The following is a 20411-nucleotide window of genomic DNA, read 5'->3' as shown; positions in this document are numbered from 1 at the left end:
TTCCCACATAGAACACATGGCACCTAACAACATGATTTCTTATGGGGTTGTACCCAACAATAGAGGAAAAAACTCCCTATGAAAAAGCACCACTATAAGCATGAGAGTTCGTAGGAATATTGTAACTAATGGGGTGAGTTCCCCAGTTACACTAGCCCTCCCAAAGGAAAAGGGACCTCTAGAGTAAGTTGTCCCTCCAAACATTGAACAATTCCATGGTTGATAGTTAATGTCAAACACATAGTTCCCTCAACTTCGCTCAAAGCAACATACGACCCTCCCAATAAGTTCCCCATAGTAGAAATTTCCATGGTAAAAGTAGGAATCATAGGTTGAGATGTGCTTGGAATGAATGTCCCAAATCCCATAGATTTACTAGGGTTTATCCCTACTCTAAGCATGAAGCTAGAGGGAGATCTAGCAATAAAAATGGTGGAAAACTTGTCGGGGTCACAAACGTAACTAGTGTAATTCCATAATAAGAAATGAGAGGTGTATTAGTATGTGTGTATCCCACCACAATAAGTGATAGTAAATATGACATGGAAACAAATACTACCAATGTAGACGGTAAAAATGGACCCATCTCCCCCATGAGAAAACAATGAAAAGTGATCACTAGCATAGGCTCTTAGTTACACTAAAACTAGGCCAAGAGGGTTGGTTAAAGGTGGGTTTACCTGTGGTAAGTAAGTACTTTTGTAACTTCCTCAACAGTAATAATATCTCCCCCCTAGGACCAAGGTTATCCTCCCTAGCCTAAGTATGATCAAAATCGTCCATTTCAAGAGTCAAGTTACATCTACATGGTGGTGAAGCTTCCTCTTTCTGAGAAACCCCTAAAGGTCTACGAGACAGTAAGTTGGTTTCTTTAGCCATAATGACTGTATATTTTAAACAAATTAAGTTAATTCAGACAAACCTAAGTCCAAACTATGATTTGGAGAAAACAACACTCTCCGAAAGATACCTATGAGATGAGAACACACAAACTAGAGAGATATAGAAGGGATCTTCCCACTTTCGAAGCTTGGTTGGTCAAGGCCCAAGTCGAGCTTGAAGATACTGTTGGATTAGTTACACTATTGACCTGCTTAAAAATCCTTTCAGAGCTAGTGCAAGTACCCTTATTAGCTGTGGGGCACCCTTTGGGAGGAACAAGTGAGTTTGACCAACATATTCCCCAAGTATAGCAAGGATGTCCCCCTTATCATCATCTGTGTAAATCTACCCAGGAAATGCCACTAGGAATACCACCTACAATACTCGACCCAGGGAAAAATATTAAATCATATTCACACACAAGGGTAGGGAAACAAAGGCCGAAACCCCCTAAGGGATTCCTGAAATCGAGGTGTACTCCTCCCAAGTGAGTCCCCAAGTCTTATAACAAAAAATCCTAATAATACCCACCAATACATGTAATCCATGCCACCAAGACTGACAAGGTGGGGTAGATCACTCTTCTAGCCTCAGTGTGTCCTCATGCATGACCGCTCATTAAAAAGGATTCCTAGGAAATGCACAATAAAAAGTGGAGTTTCCCTCTCTACTTCAAGATGCTAGGTTTTTTTTTGTCATATTGGAGTAGTTAACCTCACACTGCTATTCCAAGACCCTAGCATAAGATACTCTTGGTGTGCTGCCAATGAAAAAGAAAAATTCTCGAATAAATTTTATTAAAATTTAATTTTAAGGGATATTGTTTACTTAATAGGGTAGAAACATGCAACTAAGATGGTGTGAATAGACTCAAGAACCAATCCCTAATGCACATTATATGAACATGCAAAAATTTATTGTCCATTCAATGAACTTTAGCTAGAGAAGGGAAGAGAGACTTTTTGCTTTTCAAGTGAAAATATCAACCTCACACACTCTCAATAATCGCTCTTTTCAAATTCACTCAGATTATAAAAAATAGACCTAAAAAATAGTCTAAGAAAATCACTTGAAAATAGATAGAGAAAGAACACGAAGCAAGGACACCAAGCACTCAAAATATCTAAACTTGTCTTTGCAATGAAAAGATCACAAAAAAAATCAAAATAAGGCTTATAAAGCACAAAAGGAAGTGCAAAACAAGTATCATGATTGTAGCTTAATGGATAGCAAAAGAATGCATAAATAATTTAACACCCTCCTCCCACATCTACCCAAGCAATTGACCAACCAAGGTAAACATGTGAAAAGAGGCCACTATGATATGATTCAACCTCCTAAGTCATGTTGAGAAAGTGGACCCAACGGAAATACACCATACAAACATTCAACGTCAGCAATAGGACCATTAGGAACTAATCCAACCTTGATGCAACCCAGCGTCGAGGCCCCACTGAAATTTTTGACCACTTGACCTTTAGATGCTCTCATGCTATGGCTATGTTAGCATCTAGGGACCTCTGGATGCTCTCATAGGTTTGCAAGCCAAGGTCCAGGTATTATTTCACACAGTGTTGTGCTAGTGTCACCGGGATTTGAGCCATTTTTTCAAGACTAAAGCCCAAGTCACTACCCAGAATTGAATGACATCTTCATAATAGTAAAATAACAAGGAAATGATAGTGAAAATGCAATCACTTTAATAAAACCTTTATTGGACCCCTAATATACATGAAATGAATTTCTTCAAACATATCATAGATATGTAATCTACAGGTGAAAATAACACATTTGAGCATAGGGGTCTCATACCTAGCTGAGAATCACTAAGAAACATTGGTGCCTCAACACATCAAATGCTTCATCCATTAGGTCATAGATATATTTTTCATTCATTTACAAGTAAAAACATGATGAGAGAGATACATAGCTATGGTCATAAAACACATATATAACCAACATGATAGCAACATAAATACCAATGAAATCACAACAATATAAACCACATATAACCAGTATAATCCTCATAGAATTACAAGGAGAAATAATCTCATATTATGATGCAAAATCCAAAAATAGGATGGGACTTCCACGTTCCACCTAATCGTAGAATGGCTGAGCCAAATATCTCTTCATCCATTCACCCCTATGCCATATTCCAAGCATGAATGTGGGATCTCATAAAACACATCAATACAAAACCATCCAGGTCTTGCAGAGGGCAACCACCTCAACCCATCAAAAAACGGTTCCATCTTAGAATCAGACATCAAAAAACCATCATCAGTTTGGTCTCTATCCTAGCCTTCCAGGTCTCTAGAGCGTTTGTTCCAACCAAAGCTCGAGGACTAGTAACTCAACCCAAAGCTATTGATGGGCTCTAGAGCATTTGTCCAACCAAGGCTCCAGGACTAGTAACTCAACCAACTAAGGGCTCTAGAGCATTTGTACAACTAAGGGTATGGGATTAGTAACTCGACCCAAGCTGTTATAGGGCTCCAGAGAATTTTTCCAACCAATGCTCGAGGAACTAGTAACTAAACCCAAGCTAAGGAAACATGAGAACCAACCAAAACAAAACAAGGAAATAAATCCACAATCTCCATGTCTATCCAGGAAATGGCAAGGCTAGTAAATTCACTGTTAATCTAGGCAATCCTTAATGCTAGTGACATATCATGACTAATAATCCACATGCATATTCCATGCATGCCAAAATTAGTGAGGAAAATATACATGAAACTCGGTACTTGCAAGAAAACCCCATTGTAGTTTTTGACACTAAAGTCCTTTTGTGATTTCTTGCTCTTCCTTTGCCTTCATACTCCAAAAATCCAAGTATGCCACACCCTCCAAGAGTGCTCCAAGAAAACTCTAAGTATCCAAGAATATGAGAGAGAGAGAGAGAATAATGAGAGAGCTCCAGCACTGAATTGACAAAAGGTTACCAACTAATCCTCAGAATCCTTTTTATGAATAAGGCCTCTATTTTCTTCATTTTCCATTATTTTCTTTCATTGTCGTCCTCACATGCAACCTGTGACTTTTCACTAACCTTTTCTCCTAATTTCCATTATTTTCATAAATAAATGTGCCAAAATTGCCATTTTTCTAATCCAAATCCTTATCCATTTCCTTTGCCAATTTATTTAGACATTAATAACCAAATGAACATCCACACTAGGATGTATTTCCCAACATTCAGCTTAGAATAAGTGTCCCATCAACCGTGGTTATTATTTTTCCTTTATTAACTTTTATTACATGGAATTTTCACAATGGTTGTTACAAATAATTATCAACAATGGTCAAAAAAACCTAACCCTAGTTCAAAGAAAAGATGAGAAAGGAATGGGAATCCAAGAGGACCCTTTGGATATGATAATATGAGAAAATCCAAAAATGTTTAGCCATAATTTTTTGGCCCAAATTTTCACAACCACAATAGATCAAAAGAGAAAATACCGTTGAAAGAAGAAAATCTAAGTAAAAGACTTCCAATGAAAACAACCAAAATAGAGAAAATGATGAGATGGAATAAGAGGTGGGAGTCTTGATTCATATATGATATATATATGAACTATAATTGATAACATGAATATAGATCTAAAGAGTACAAGCAAGACCTTGAGGACAAGTGCCCAAACCAAAGCAAAACAAGTTCAAAATAAACCTTAAAATTGAAAATCAAGTAGATCTAATTCAAAAAAATATTTATAAACTATAATTGAACCAGATATAAACCTATAAAATCATATGATAGATATAATCTCCAGGCAAAAGATGTGAATCATATAATGCTAAAAAAGACCTGAAACAAGGACCTTCACAAAAACTAGTTTTTCTTTTTACTCTTTACAATATGAAAGGAATCATAAAAAAATTCATGACAAAAATAGGTTCCTGATGGTATCTTCCTAAAGAATATACTCCCTATGGTTCACAAAAAAACCCATATATTTGTTTGTGAGAAGGAGTGTGTTTTTGCATTCTACAATCCCTTAAAAATTCTATTTATAGAAATGTACACGAGTTAAGTAGTAGCTAGCCATAGTAAGTTACACGGGTGTGCAACATGCATCTTGCGTAAATGTTTTTCTATGCTTTGTCTTGAGTTTAGAACCTGTGCATATGGATAAACATGACTTGAAAAGGAAAATTAATATGAGGTATAACTAGATCTATGGTCAATAAGACAAGCAAAGACCTAGACAAGGTCATATAGCCACAAAGAACATAATGGAAGAAATATGAAAGCAAAAACAAAAAGAGAAGGAGAGGTTTAAATAAAACTATGGTAAACTCCCTAGTAGAGTTTCCAATTCTATTGTAATTAGAATTACCCAAACAAAAGGAGTTGTTTCTCCATCATCTTTGCATAGGGATCACCAGATAGATGTGTGCGTAATCCAACGTGCAATGAAATCCCAAATCAATTCCATATCATGCAAACCATCACACAAAACAAGAAGAGGAAGGTAGGCCTAACCTTTCAATTGAAGACACAAGATTCAATTGATGCAAACAACTTGGGGGACACCAAATCTTCTAGTCTCCAAGTTTCAAGCCTGTATACGTGTACATACAAAACCAACAACCACACCCAAATACCTTCCTACAAGATTACATTAGCATGATAATTACTGATAATCAACACATGAACAACATGAAAATAACATGAGAAACATATAAACAATGTGAAATACCAACAACATAGAGGAAATGGAATTGATCTTTCATTATAACAAAAATGGAAATACATAGAAAGTATACCTCAAGCATGAAATGAACCTCCTCTTCACTTTGTAACCTAGTATCCTCCTAAAAGGATAGCTTCTCATAAGATCAAATCATCCACGCTATATTATGGACACTAGATCTAATTCCTTTCCTCTTCATAGGGTGAGATTATATAGGTTTATTCTATCCTTTGAGTGATCCAGGTGGCTCTCGAAAGGCTAAAAAGTCGAAGTATTTGAGTTTCAACAAAAGTAAGTCTAAGTCATAGATCTCATCGTTTTGAATCTAGTGGCACAATGACACTCAAATATGAGTTTGTGTCACCAACTTATTGCAATGAAAGTTTACAAGTTAAGTAGGATAAATGGGACCCACAAGCCACACATGGAAACAAACTGGCCAATCAACCATTGACACTTGGTGCTTAGTCATTAGCTCCTTGTCCTGGAAAAAAGACATAAAAAATATTAAAAAATATCATAAAATAATCATTTTAAAATATAAAATATGGTTATGTTAATTATCGTAAAACAATACCGTAAAAGGATAAAATTTGGTGATCATTTATTTAAAAAATGGTTATAAAATAAAAAAACAAAACCATTATTTGACCAATGAATTTGGTTTTGGTTCATCTTAAAAAGTATTATATGGTTGTTATAACCATATAAAACATGCTTATATAAAGAACATTTGCTAAATGATAAAGGTAATGATGAAAAATATAACGACAAAATGTGTTTTAAGCAACAATTATTGTCAGAACACGTAAGTTTCAATGATTAATTAAAATTCAAATTAGAGTTTGTTGGCGGTGTTACATATATGTTGCCAATTGCCAAAACTAGGCTCATGGGGGTTGGAATCCATGACGACAGTAGGACCCAATGATTTGTAACTAATAGGCCAGACATGATGCCAGCCGATAGGGTTTGGTATCATTGTCCACACCCACATACTTAAACCATCATGTTTGATGAGGCGTGGGAGAGTAACCACACCCAGACCAACAGAGCTGAGAGGAACCATGTTATAGACATTTTTGGGCACTACAACCTCAAGCATGAAATTTCCATAAACCAAGGGCTCCTATGTCCCTAAAAGTGTTGTTCTAACCCCTAAAGGAACAAGGTCAACTGATTACAGCTTCTCCCAGAAGTTCTCCATGAAAACCTGCTCAGAACTGGTCAAAACAGGATCATTTCAGATGCTCCATAGGCAAAGTGCGTTGCATCTCACCTAAATACACTATGTAGGTGCATTGCATTTCAAAAATCCCTTCTATGGGGTGCGATGGGCGAGAAATGAGAGGCATGGAATCTTCCAGAAACTTCTCCTGTGACACTTTCCTCTCTAAATTCGACCAAGGATGAGTAAGAGATCATCAATCTCCAAGTGGAAGCAGGAACTATCAGAGGGAAGACACTAATCAAATCACAAGCTGACTCATCTCCCTTACAGATATCTATATATGGATCCCTCATCCCAGAGATCCAAAGGCTGGAATTTTGCATATTGTAAGGAATTGCTGTTGGTTTCTTGAGACGACATCAGATTGTTGGGTGATCTAAGCTTTGTATGAGGTGAAGAGGGGATTCCTTGCCGAGAGGATGATGCTGGGTCAGAACAACTGGTTGTAACTCCCTTGGCTCTTTCTTGTTTATCAATAAAAGGTATTCAAGTTTTCCTCCATACTCTTGTGTCATTTATGTTTTATGCATTTGTATGGTCAATTTACATCTGATCCTAGATTTTTTATGATTATAGATCCATGTTCTTGTATAGTGCTATGCTACTGTGATCTTACAGGTACTCTGTGAAGCGGGGTGTGCAAGGGAAAAAGTAGGAAAAGACTATCAAGAGAGAGAGGAATCGAACTAGGAGATTAGCGCAAGACAGAGGTTGGTCTTCTTTGTTCTTCTCTCATCTATATTTCATAAAGGAAAAATGAAAGTAGCTTTACTTTGTTTGTTTCTAAGGTAGCTATCACACCTTAGTGGGATAAGCAGTTATGTGTAGACACTTTTCCCTATAACAAAATGGCGACTCCACTGGGGACGAATTAGTTTGTTTGTTTATCTTCCTTGTTGTCTATTTTATAAACTTATAGACGGAGCCTGAAGTCAAGCCAGGTAGCTTTCGAACTGCATTTGCTATGCAAATGCAAAGTAGATAAATGTTGCTTCAGTCAATCTCCGGGATTTGTTTATAAATTAAACAACTGATTTACAAACTCTCTGATTGCCCCTTGTGGTAGCTCTTAAATCCTCCTTAGATCTACCCCTGATTGTTGCATTACTGATTACCATTTTCTCGGCCAAAACCCATGAACTGAACTGCAAACTGTGATGTGGAACCCAAGCAAAGTCTCGTCTCTGGACCAGCGCAGGTACTATTCTATGAATCTGAAATTTAGTGCACTTCCCGAGTGTAGTAGGTGCGCTGCATTTCAAATTCCCTGTGTTACAAGTGCGCTGATCAGACTAGGCATTGTTCAGTTTTGGTTTCTGTGATTCATTCTTTCCAGTTCTATTCATGAATTTTGCTGCCTGTGATCAGTATATCTCTGTTTGAAACCCCTTTTCCTTGCTGTTATTCTGCCTCCTTTGTACAAAAGAACTGTAAATGTTTTTTTGTATTTGTTGAGTCATTTTCAGTTCTCCTTTGCAAAAAGTAACATAATCGTACTGTCGTCCTTTGATTTGAAAGTGTTGCAAGTGCCGTTTTCAGTCATAGGAAAGAGTTTAGTTGTTGTAGATTGTCGATTATCCTGTTCCTATTGTATTTGGTTTGAATTGGTAATTTTTCTAGTGTCAAAAACAAGTATTCATTTCCAAATCGTAAAATGTTGTGATTTTCTCCATTTTTGATTTTGAAAAGAAACTGGTGAATAATTGTCGCTTGAAAAGAAATTCAGATTTGTGCAGTAGCTTTCTTTTTACCATTCACATACTAAGAAAGCCGAAAACAAATACATGCATGTGCATTTGCATTTAGACTGTCTGATTGGTTTGATTTACGACAGTGCATTTAGAGTGTGCTCTTTTCTCTTTGTGAAAGAATACTATCTCTCTTTCCTTAGTAGCTAGGATTTTCATTGCTCAAAGAAGATAAAAGATTGTTTATCATCTTAGATTGCATTTTAGGAATTATACATCTACATCTCGCGATGAACCTGAAAGGCAAATTTCATAAACAAGATCAACTATAAAATAAATTCAATGAATATAACAACGCTTTGGAACCTAACGCACAACATTTAGAAGTCTAGACTAGAGACATATTCCGGCGTCGTAAAGCTTGGTAACTGTTGTTTTCACCGATGGTTGGGTGATTCCTCCACTTTGAGATGATAAGTGCCAGTACGGACTTGTGCTCCCACGTACCGTCGAGTATATTTTGGGAGACCACAATAGGCTTAATCCTTTATCCATAGGAAGCCGTGTCTGCCGCCCTATCGATCGCAATGCACTGAACACAGCATTCGGTAAGATTGACTGCCGTACCGTAAAAAGTATTCTGTAGTTTTGCGATTGGTTTGGTAATCCCTCTACCTAGATTTCCAAAGCAGTCCATTTCGTTCCTTTTCAGACTCAATGGAAAAGGTCCATCTGAGCACTTGTCACTTCAGGCTCATTAAAAATCGAAGGCGACTAGAGTCATCTTTTGTTTTTTCTCGACTCTTAAAAATTGAAAAAACAAGTTGTGTCAAAGCGTCTAAAATTCATCTAATTCGGAAACATACTTCCCCTTGATTTTTAGTTGATCGAGTAATTCGCAATCATGGAAGAAAGTCAATTGAAACCCCGTCGTTCACGGAGGCCTATGAGTCAACATTCTTTGTCTCCGGAATCGAAACAAGTATGGACAAAGAAAATTTGTTTAACTGGTTCCAAATCTCCTAGTAAAGTTAGAACAAGTGTTCCAACAACATCAGAGACTTCGGTTACTCCAAACATTTCTGGTATCCCTGCCTTTATAGAAGAAGTTCAGCAGCCATAGAAGGATAGTAGTACTGATCCTAGTCTGAGGGTGAACACTTGTATCACTGAACCAGTTCCATCTACAACTGGTTCGGAGAGTGTTGCTCCCCAAACATCTGTCGCTGCAGATTCCATACCTTCTTCGGCACCAAAAATATTCTACGGACTTGACGGTCTACCCCTTCCACCTGGTCTGATTGCTATAGAAGAGATTGTAGAAGATCCTCCAGCTAGTACTCCATCGCAATTCGGAGTAAGGATCACTCTGTATCCTTCTTCATCAGAAGTTAGTCTACCCCCAGCGGAAGCTCCTATAGAATTGCTAGGTAATCTTTTGGATAGACTAGAAATGTCTGAACAACCGTCACCATCTAGGACTGTGTCGTCTGACACAGCGACGGCAGAACCTCCTGCTATCACTCCAACAATGTTCACCGGTATACCATCTGTCCCAACTAGTTCTCAATCGCTAGAAGGAGCCCACTCAGGGGCTATTTCGACAGTATGGTCTATTCCTGTTTGTTCATCCAGAATAATATCCGAAAACTCTTATGTTGAGTCTCAACAAATTGATCCATTTGGAGGTCAATTTGGGCAATCCAGCCCTCAAGGTCAAACCATTCCCTTAAGTACCGGATTACCACCGTATGGGAGGCAGTATACCGTTTCATTATCCCCTCTGGGAGGACAACCATACGGGAGTTCACAACAAAATTTGGGTTATGCTGGAATTACGTCAAGTGGTTGGGTACCGATACTACGTCAACAACCAAGAGTTGTATATTCAATGCAACAATGCTTACCTATGTCAAGTATACCAACTACGCCAACTATTGTGACGGTGTCGCAAGTTCAAGCGCTGCCTGTTGTATGCCAACCTCAGGTTTCTCGGGTTGTAATGCAACAGCCCCTTGACCCTGCAACTCAACCACAATCGCCGACAGCTGAGATGACACAGGTTCAAATGGGTACAATTACCCCTCATCTTGGTCAAACAGTTAGTATCGGGCGGCAGCACATGGCTTCACAACCATGGCTAGTGCAATACCAACAATCACAGTTCCAACAAGTATACCAAGGTTCTGAGCAACAAATCTTTGCGAATAGTGGGCAACCGTATATTCAAAACGGTCAAAATCAACCATTCTACAATGGTCATGCCCAACAACCTTACCAGAGTTACCAGCATCAAATGCATTATGCTGGTATGCAAAGACCAACTGCTCAGGCAATCCCATCTTATCCTGGGTATGCTTCGCCTAATCTGAATCAACAATTACCCTTCGTGGCCACTTTAGAGTTACCTGATTTAAATCGGTTAACAAACGATCCAATCGCTTACGCCCCTTGGTGGCCAGCGATTCCACATAAACTTCCATAAGATATTCCTAAATTTAATGGAAATCCGGGTGAAGATCCATTGAATCATGTGATGACCTTTCATCTGTGGTGTTCATCAAACACCCTAAACGATGATTCGATTAGGCTTTGCCTTTTTCAGAGGATGTTAACTGGTCTGGCAGCAAAATGGTATATCAAATTGCCTAGAGCTTCATTTGACAACTTCAGTACCCTAGCCACAACCTTTTTAACCCATTTTCAGTTACCGATAAGGTACGAAATGGGAACAGAACTTCTTACCAATTTCAAACAAACAACGGCCACTCACATATCTGATCATATACATGAGTGGCAATGTCATCGTAGAATGGTGAAAATGTATGTTCCCGATCAACTCTTAGCTGAATGGTTTATCAAGTCATTACTGCCTTCCATCACGGAAGATGTGGCAAAAGGGGGAGTTGTCACCGAAGAGCAGGTTATTGCTCGTGCGCAATATTTGGACTTGATTTACACTCAGTCTGGCACACTCTACGATAAATACCTGACACTCCTAGACCGAAATTCTCAGTTCCTCCTCCTCCTAAATCAAACAATGACTCTCATGCCCGCGATGGTGTGATTGGCGCAACAGACATGAAATCGACAAAGGCTACATCTAAAAAGGCCCGTAAGATTTCCGGTCAAAATGCAAAAGAGGAACTTCTTGCCTCGGAAGTAAATGCCGTATCGACAGGTAAAGGCAAAGAAACCAAAAAACCAGGGGGCAAGAAGAAAGGCAAAGGGAAGAAGAAGAAACATGAAGAATCATCACCTGAAAAATCTTCTGCAAACCCTCCTGGAAGTAGGAAACCAAGAAATCCATGCTTCATATGCGATGAGGATCATCAGACCGCAGATTGTCCACACAGAGCTGAGCTTAAAAAATTATTCAAGAATACAAAGACCTCAGCAGTATTAACTGATCTGTTTCTGAATCCAGGGACAAAGTTGGTTGATAATGGAAACGCTTCCCATCGTCATCCAACGATGAAACATCCGAAGAAACAATCATGGATGAAAATTTGTTTCTGATATCTTCAAGCAATCTGTGGTATGGAGATATAATCATTTATCTCCAAACCCAAAAATATAGGCCAAATACCTCTCGCTCCGAACAAAAATGTATTCGATACCAAGCAAAAGACTACATGATCGTCGGTGATACACTTTACCGTCGTGGTATCGATACAGTTCTGAGAAGGTGCCTCACTCATGAGGAGGCCAAAAAAGTCCTGAATGATTGCCATTCAGGCGCGTGTGGGGGGCATCAATCTGGTTATGCTACAGCGCAAAAATTTTTATGAGCACGATACTTCTGGCCAACAATGTTCAAAGATTTCATAACCGCAGTCAGAAGTTGCCATGCTTGTCAAATTTTTGATAGCGAAACCTGAAGACCACCTGCACCTCTGCAGCTAATAGTTGCTTTCGGTCCATTCACCAAATGGGGCATCGATTTCATGACATGTAACCCCACCTCGACCGGGGGGCATGGGTATATCATAGTCGCAGTTGACTATTTTACCAAATGGGCTGAGGTGATGCCTACATTAGATAATACTGGTGAAACAGCTGCCCTCTTCTTTTTCAATCATGTAGTCACCAGATTCGGCGTCCCACAAGCTATAGTCACAGATCATGGATCACATTTTCGCAATCACATGATGGTCGAATTAGTCGGCAAACTAGGGTTGTCTCACGACAGCTCTACTCCATATTACCCGCAAGCCAACGGACAAGTTGAAGCAATCAAAAAGGTCCTGAGGCGCATGCTGCAAAGGATGATTTGAGTTCACAAAAGAAGTTGGCACCTAATCCTGTACTCAGCCTTGTGGGCTTACCAAACATCGGTAAGGAATTCAATCGGGTTTACACCTTTCCAACTGGTATATGGCCTGGAAGCAGTCTTACCAATCCAGTGTGAAATCTCATCCCTCAAACTCGCAATTGATCTTCTCCCCAGAACTTCAGAAGAGGAGGCTCGTTTCTTGGAACTAATCCAATTGGATGAAACTCGTCGTGATGCCGCTTTGGCTAACAAAGCCCATAGGAAACAAGTCAAAGCGCAGTTCGACAAGAATGTCAAACCCCGTGTCTTCTCAGAAGGTGACTTGGTCTTGCTTTATGACCAAGAATCCGATAAATTGGGGGCAGGTAAATTCAAGTCTTTATGGATGGGCCCCTATATTGTTAAGCGAGTGTTAGCAAAAGGAGCCTATGAGTTAATGGATTATGACGGGATTCCACTGGCACAACCTTGTAACAGGTTGTACCTCAAGCGTTACTATGCGTGATTCAGTATAGTAACCTGTATGCTTTTGTTATGTTTTTGTTTTCGCTAAAGTGTTTGTTTTGGTCAAGTAATCCACTTTTTACATTTATTGCAGATGTCAAACCTATTGGAGTCATGTGTTGGATATGCCGACGGAGCGAGTCATAGTTCGCGGAACCTATCTTCCGTGGCCTGGGCCATTTTTGATCCAAGTGGTGAGTTAGTAAGTTTCAGAGGGGTATGTATTGGTCGATCAACGAATAACATCGCTGAATATAGTGCGTTGATAGAACTTCTCTCTGATGCCATCACACATGGTATATGCCGACTGATTGTCAGGCTAGACTCACAACTCGTCATACTACAACTCACTGGTATCTACTCTGTCCGAAATCTAGCTATTTATCGCATGTTCCTAAGGGTTAAGATTTTGGAAAGACAATTTGATTTTATTCAATATTAGCATATTTCCAGAACCTTAAACACATTAATTGACTCATTGGCAAATTATGTGTTAGATAGACATTTGCAACATTTATAAAAAGAAGCATACCATCAATATTTGCATTTGGATCATGTAACTTAACCAAAATAAAACTTCGAAAATCAAAAATATATATATAACTGTTTATGGTTTACACATAATGTTCTGTAACCAAGACAAAATTGGTCAAATGACCCAAAAACTCAAAACGCTAGGGGGCACCCTAGTCTAATGATGCTCGTGATAGCAAGTCACAGCCTGTGCGATCATGCGTAAGAGGTGAGTCCATCGTCTTGGCACACTGGTAGTATGCCACTGCAACCTCAAGGGCAGCTCGTCAGTCCTCACATCTGGAATACCAAGAGTGAGGCCCTCAACCTGTTCTTGTAATGCTGTGAGAGTCTCGGCCACATCAAGGTCGCGAAGGATAGCCCTTCCAACAGCCTCTCCTGCTGGGGTGGCAGCTGGCACTCTCAGGCGTACTATTGGCCGAACGGGACCAACATCTACATGAACACATGAGTTTGATTAAGTCTTGACAGAATAAAGCACAAGGACATTATAAAACAAAAACGATAAATAGGGATATGGTCAAAGAATTTACCAATGGCGCCCCACTATTCGCCAGCCGGTAGTACTAAATCTGGATCACCCCGGAAATCCATACCGGCATATGGATACTCGGAATAAACCATCTACTGATGATCAAACCACCTGAAGAAGGTATCAGAAAAGGAAATCTGAGACTGACCAGCATGCTTAGACATATGGTCGACCCATCTTTGCATACGTAGTTCAGTCGGTGAAGGTAAATCGAGTGCAATATACTACGGCTGCATCAGTGGTATCTTTTCCAAGGCAAAGGCGGTCAAGATAGAACCATAACCAAAGTTATTCAACCTCCCACTCTTCACCTTGGTCAACTGTTCTTTCATCACAAGAAGTACTGCGTCGCACTAGTTGAACACCTTCGGTTGGAGACATTCCAAGGCATATTGCATATAAGATCAGTTGGCTACATGAAGAGCCGCACCACCAGCCATCCTACCAAAAGTGAACAGAATAGTCCTGAGGGACCTATCAGTGACATCACAGATGATGATCTTGCCGTCCTTACTTGGCTGAGATCCCTCTCTGCAATACCGGTGAACATAATCTCTCATAGATTCACCTCCTCGAGCCGAACTTGATAAAGAGATGGGGGCACCCCGCCTCGACAAGCCAGTCAAGAAATAGATGTCCACTACAGTCAAGGGGATGGATTTGCCCCTAATCCGGAACACCTGGTTGGTAGGATCCCAAGCATCGAGAAAATACTGCAGCAAGTTGATTTGTTGTTTCATGCTAGAAATGCGGAAAAACTTCAGCAAGCCACAGTTCCGCAGTGCGTTTACTGTAATCGGATCATGTAAAGCAAGCATGTCCTCTTCTTCATGCTCACGTTCTCGCCATGTAATAGTCATCTTGCTCCAAAAATCTATGAAAAAAAAATAAGAGAAGAGTTAGACCCTGATTTTGGTAAGAAATAGGCAAAATTTCCATCAAAAACTGTTCATAAAATTCCTTCCTTGCGCCCATCGCACCTACAGTAGTGCTCTGGGTGTGTTACATGTCATATGGTGAGTAGACAGGCCAACATCCAACGCACCTTTCGATACACAAAGGGTGCGCTTAAGCTAGGGCGAGTTTTTCAAACCCCAGAGGCTCAGAAAAACCAGGAATCAAGCTCAGAATGCAAAATGGAAAGCATGAAATAAAAGAGCTCAAGTTTAGCTCCTACCTGGTCCAGACGGTGCTGAGAATCGTCCACAGAATCTCCCAAAATCAGCTGATGAAAATCAAGGGGGAAAGCACCTCCAAAGCTCCAACAAACCAAAGTTCAAATGAAATGGTAAAATGAGAGGTAAAAGCACTTTTACATTACTTTTTACGTAATTCGAGTAAAATATTAGTGTTCTAACTCATTTTTCAAACATGTATTGTTCATTTATAACTAGTTTGATGAAGCAATTGAAAATGCAGTACAATCTTTGAAAGAATAAAGCTATTTATGGTAAAGTCAAGAAATGACCGTTGCATCGAGCAGTTTTAGCGCATAGTTCAAGCTCGTTAAAAAATAAACATAAGCCATGAGAAAATGTTTCCCCCCGCATTTACACTCATTAAAAAATGAACTATTTCCTGGTAAATAACCATCATGAATGTAGTACTTCAGCCTTTAAAAGCCTTGGTCATGTTCTCATCATCACCTCCACTCTGTATTGGCCGATCATTCACCTCCATTTGATTGTTTACCCCTTTTGAGGAACAGTTGCGAAGAGTGATCTCACTAGCCATCCTTGTAACACTACCGTGATTGGAAAATTCCAAACCTTACCTGGAATCAGCTGCTACCCAATTTTATCACTCGTTCCTCAAAAGACGAGTCTCCTTTAAGCTCTTTTCAACTGACTCATAAAATATGAAAAGATTGCCGAGCCAGTGGCCTCTCCAGCTCATTAAAGGGACCGGAAGTGCTATCCCTCCTTTAGATTTTAATCTTTTTGGACCTGAGGGATTATTACACAAAAATATCGAGCGCTTGTTTTGTTCGGCTCGTTAAAAGTATCAAAAATTCATCCTTTCTGTATTGTTTTATACTTTTTCGGACTTAAGGGATTAGATGATGAAAAAGGAATTTTGGAGTTTCCTTTATGTTCCTTTTCAGACTCTCTAAAATTGAAAAGGACCGAGTTATCTTTGTCGTTAAACTTGTTAAAACTTAATAGCGACAAACTTGTCCATAGCAGACAAGAACAAGTTTCACTATCGCTAGGCTCGTTAAAACATAGCGATGGGTTTGCTCGAAGGGCAAATTATAGAACAAGCATATGTTATCCTCCACAAGCTTGAAAAAAATAAAGAGGTACTCGTCAGCAATGATTGGGGAAAAATTAGGAAGAAAACTTGAAGAAACTTCGTTGGTAGCAAGTCACTCTTGAACATGACACTTTCACTCCACATCCAAGTCGGGTTGGGTTGTTTCATTCACCGGCCACATCACCATGGTCGCATCACACCATCCATATTTGGGGTTAATGCTACCAGTCCATCACGTCAGTGTCGCCGATATGTTCAAGAGAAGTCATTCAGAGAATTCACCTGTGTCTCACCCACTACAATACATTTACACTCCATTCTTTCATGACCGCCACCCTGAACCTTATGTCATCAGATTTTTTTCACCTCCATTAAAATCATTTGCTCCGTTCCATGTCATTGATGTGGGATTCATTAAGGCCCTCCTGTGATGGATCGCTTCTGGTCGACATCAGCTCATTATCAAAGAAGTCGATCTAGGAACACCCCATTCAGTACTTTGAAGCTTGCATGCCTCAATGGCAAGTTTCTCACTTCCGGCGACAGGTTTACATCAATGGCCTTCGACCGAAAGATTTTTCGTGGTGTTCGACGCCAAGTCTATTATTCACACCACGTGAATTGTACTGCAGTACCTTGAGGGTCATTATCATTATCGGTGATTCCTCTCGCGCCTGTTAACAGCTTACATCATTGGCTAGTAATCAGGCGATGTCTTTCCATGTTCGACTCCCGAACATCTCTCACATGGATAGACTTGTACTTAGAGTGAAGATCGAACGAGATTGAAGACCCCGGATCTAGTTTCATCCATCCGGGCTGCGATATATATCCAGGGAAATAAAGACATCAAATGTACATCATTGCTGTACAGATAATCATCCAATAAAAGGGATGATGGCTCTACCAGAATCATCAGTCTACACTCAGACGATTGTTTGTCCTATGTACATGAAAATGAATTTATGAAGCTGAGCATGGGAATGCCTGCCTCAGCTAGATCATGAAAATATTATGAAGATAATGTATTGTATTGTATCTAATTACAGGTCTCCTCCCTGCTTGAAAGAACTTCGGATCCTCATAATAAAGCATTTCACCCGACATCAAAAGATTAACGACCTCATGCTTTAGGGGGCAACTGTTATAGACATTTTTGGGCACTACAACCCCAAGCATGAAATGTCCATAAACCAAGGGCTCCTAAGTCCCTAAAAGTGTTGTTCTAACCCCTAAAGGAACAAGGTCAACTGATTACAGCTTCTCCCAGAAGTTCTCCATGAAAAACTGCTCAGAACTGGTCAAAACAGGATCATTTTAGCTGCTCCATAGGCAAAGTGCATTGCATCTCACCTAAATACACTGTGTATGTGCATTGCATTTCAAAAATCCCTTCTATGGGGTGCGATGGGCGAGAAATGACAAATGGCAGTGTCATTCCGCGAGGTGGAGAGGCATGGAATCTTCCAGAAACTTCTCTTGTGACACTTGCCTCTCTGAATTCGACCAAGGATGAGTAAGAGATCATCAATCTCTAAGTGGAAGCAGGAACTATCAGAGGGAAGACACTAATCAAATCACAAGCTGACTCATTTCCCTTACAGATATCTATATATGGATCCCTCATCCCAGAGATCCAGAGGCTGGAATTTTGCATATTGTAAGGAATTGTTGTTGGTTTCTTGAGACAACATCAGATTGTTGGGTGATCTAAGCTTTGTATGAGGTGAAGAGGGGCTTCCTTGCCGAGAGGATGATGCTGGGTCAAAACAACTAGTTGTAACTCCCTTGGCTCTTTCTTGTTTATCAATAAAATCTATTCAAGTTTTCCTCCATACTCTTGTGTCATTTATGTTTTTTGCATTTGTATGGTCAATTTACATCTGATCCTAGATTGTTTATGATTATAGATCCATGTTCTTGTATAGTGCTATGCTACTATGATCTTACAGGTACTCTGTGAGGTTGGGCGTGCAAGGGAACAAGTAGCGAAAGACTATCAAGAGAGAGAGGAATCGAACTAGGAGATTAGCGCAAGACAGAGGTTGGTCTTCTTTGTTCCTCTCTCATCTATATTTCATAAAGGAAAAACAAAAATAGCTTTACTTTGTTTGTTTCTAAGGTAGCTATCACACCTTAGTGGGATAAGCAATTTTGTGTAGACACTTTTCCCTGTAACAAACCACATGTGCAAAACCCAACACCAGGTGGGCACGATTTGTGAGATGGGTATATTCTAGGGGAATATTCCCTATAATATTCCATAAAATATTGCTTATGTAGAATCTTTGAGGAATATTTTAGGTTCCTTGGGGGGAAATTTTGACAGTGTCAGAAATATGTCAAGTTTATACTCATCTGAACTGAAATTTCACCAGGAACATAATAGTCTAGGCAATTTTCTGATCTAAGTAGCCAATTTTCCATAGTACAAACTTTGAGCAATGGAATCTTGACACTAGAACGTTGACGTAAGAATATACAAGGAATCTTTTAGATTCCTTATAGGCCCAAATTTTAAAGTTTTATAACATGGTCAACTTTATACTCAAATTTCACAATTTTTCACAAGGAACGTGATGACATAACCTTTTTCTTCATTGGAGACACTGATTCTTAGGACATCGTCGGATTGGGAGGTATACTAATGAATTTTTTGCCGCTATATGTAAGAGGTCCATTCTATGCCATATTGTATGAGAGGTCCATTTTATGCCACTTATGTGTGAATCCATTTATATCACTTATGTGTGAGAGATAATTCATTTGTCATGTTGAAGTAGAACATCTTGTGAGTGAAAGTTCTTTGTAGGAGAACGTCTCTTTGGAGAGACATGCCACTTGAGATAAGAGTTTCATCCTTGTGATGAGAGATATTTTTTCATGTACTCATCATATTTTGAAAAGACTAATGAAGCATCCTCCCCACTCTTGACCCAGGACCTGGCGACGCAGTCATCACTAGAAGAACTTCGTTATAAAATTTTGTTGTGTGCATTGTCTTATTATCTCCTTCATGGTTCCTCTGCTTTAAGTATTTTTCACATGTGGTTTTTCATACTTTTTTCCATGCAATTTTGAATACATCATAAACGAACAATTCTTGGTTAATTCTGGTAACTAGGAGAACCCAGATCAAGTTTGGTATCAGAGTGGTCTTCTTGCTAATGTGAATTGTGAGTGTGAATGATAATCATAGATTGAACATGCAACAAGAAGGAAGTATATAAAAGAACGAAGATATCTACAAGGCCTTCTACACGATGGCAAGAATGGTAGATATATTGTTTGCAGATTATGAGGAGAAAGTGGCAAAAGAGGAATATGACAAAGAGAGAGAAGATGACAATGCCCCATATCCATCTTCGGGTGAATATTATTCTTCTTCATCTTCTTCTAATGATTCAAATGAAGAGATCAACCAAAGTCTTCAAGAATAGAATGTTGTATTGAGGATTTTGAGAAATTTAGGGCATCAAGGTTAAGTGTTTTTCCTTCTATTCGTAACTGCTTGTGAATTATTTTTACTTGTTACATTAGGATATTATTTTACTTATGTCACTATAGTATTATTATTCATCAAATAACTACCATAGCATTAACCATAAAGAGATAAGAGACAAAATATAGGCTATAATCCAAGGCAAAAACCTCTCCTACTTCAGAGGAAAACCCAAACAAATTCTTCTTCTTATAGAGATTATAATTGATGAATACCAAGACCAAGACCCTTGACATAATTTCCACTCCAAGACCAAGATAGAAGCTCCCTTGATGATATCCTTAGTCAACCTTTTGCTCCTTTCTT

The sequence above is a fragment of the Pinus tabuliformis genome, chromosome Q, assembly GCF_031772625.1.
Source record: "Pinus tabuliformis cultivar Carrire ecotype Pingquan chromosome Q, CPIR1, whole genome shotgun sequence".
Taxonomy (NCBI): Eukaryota; Viridiplantae; Streptophyta; class Pinopsida; order Pinales; family Pinaceae; genus Pinus; species Pinus tabuliformis.
Note: the sequence above shows the minus strand (reverse complement) of the source record.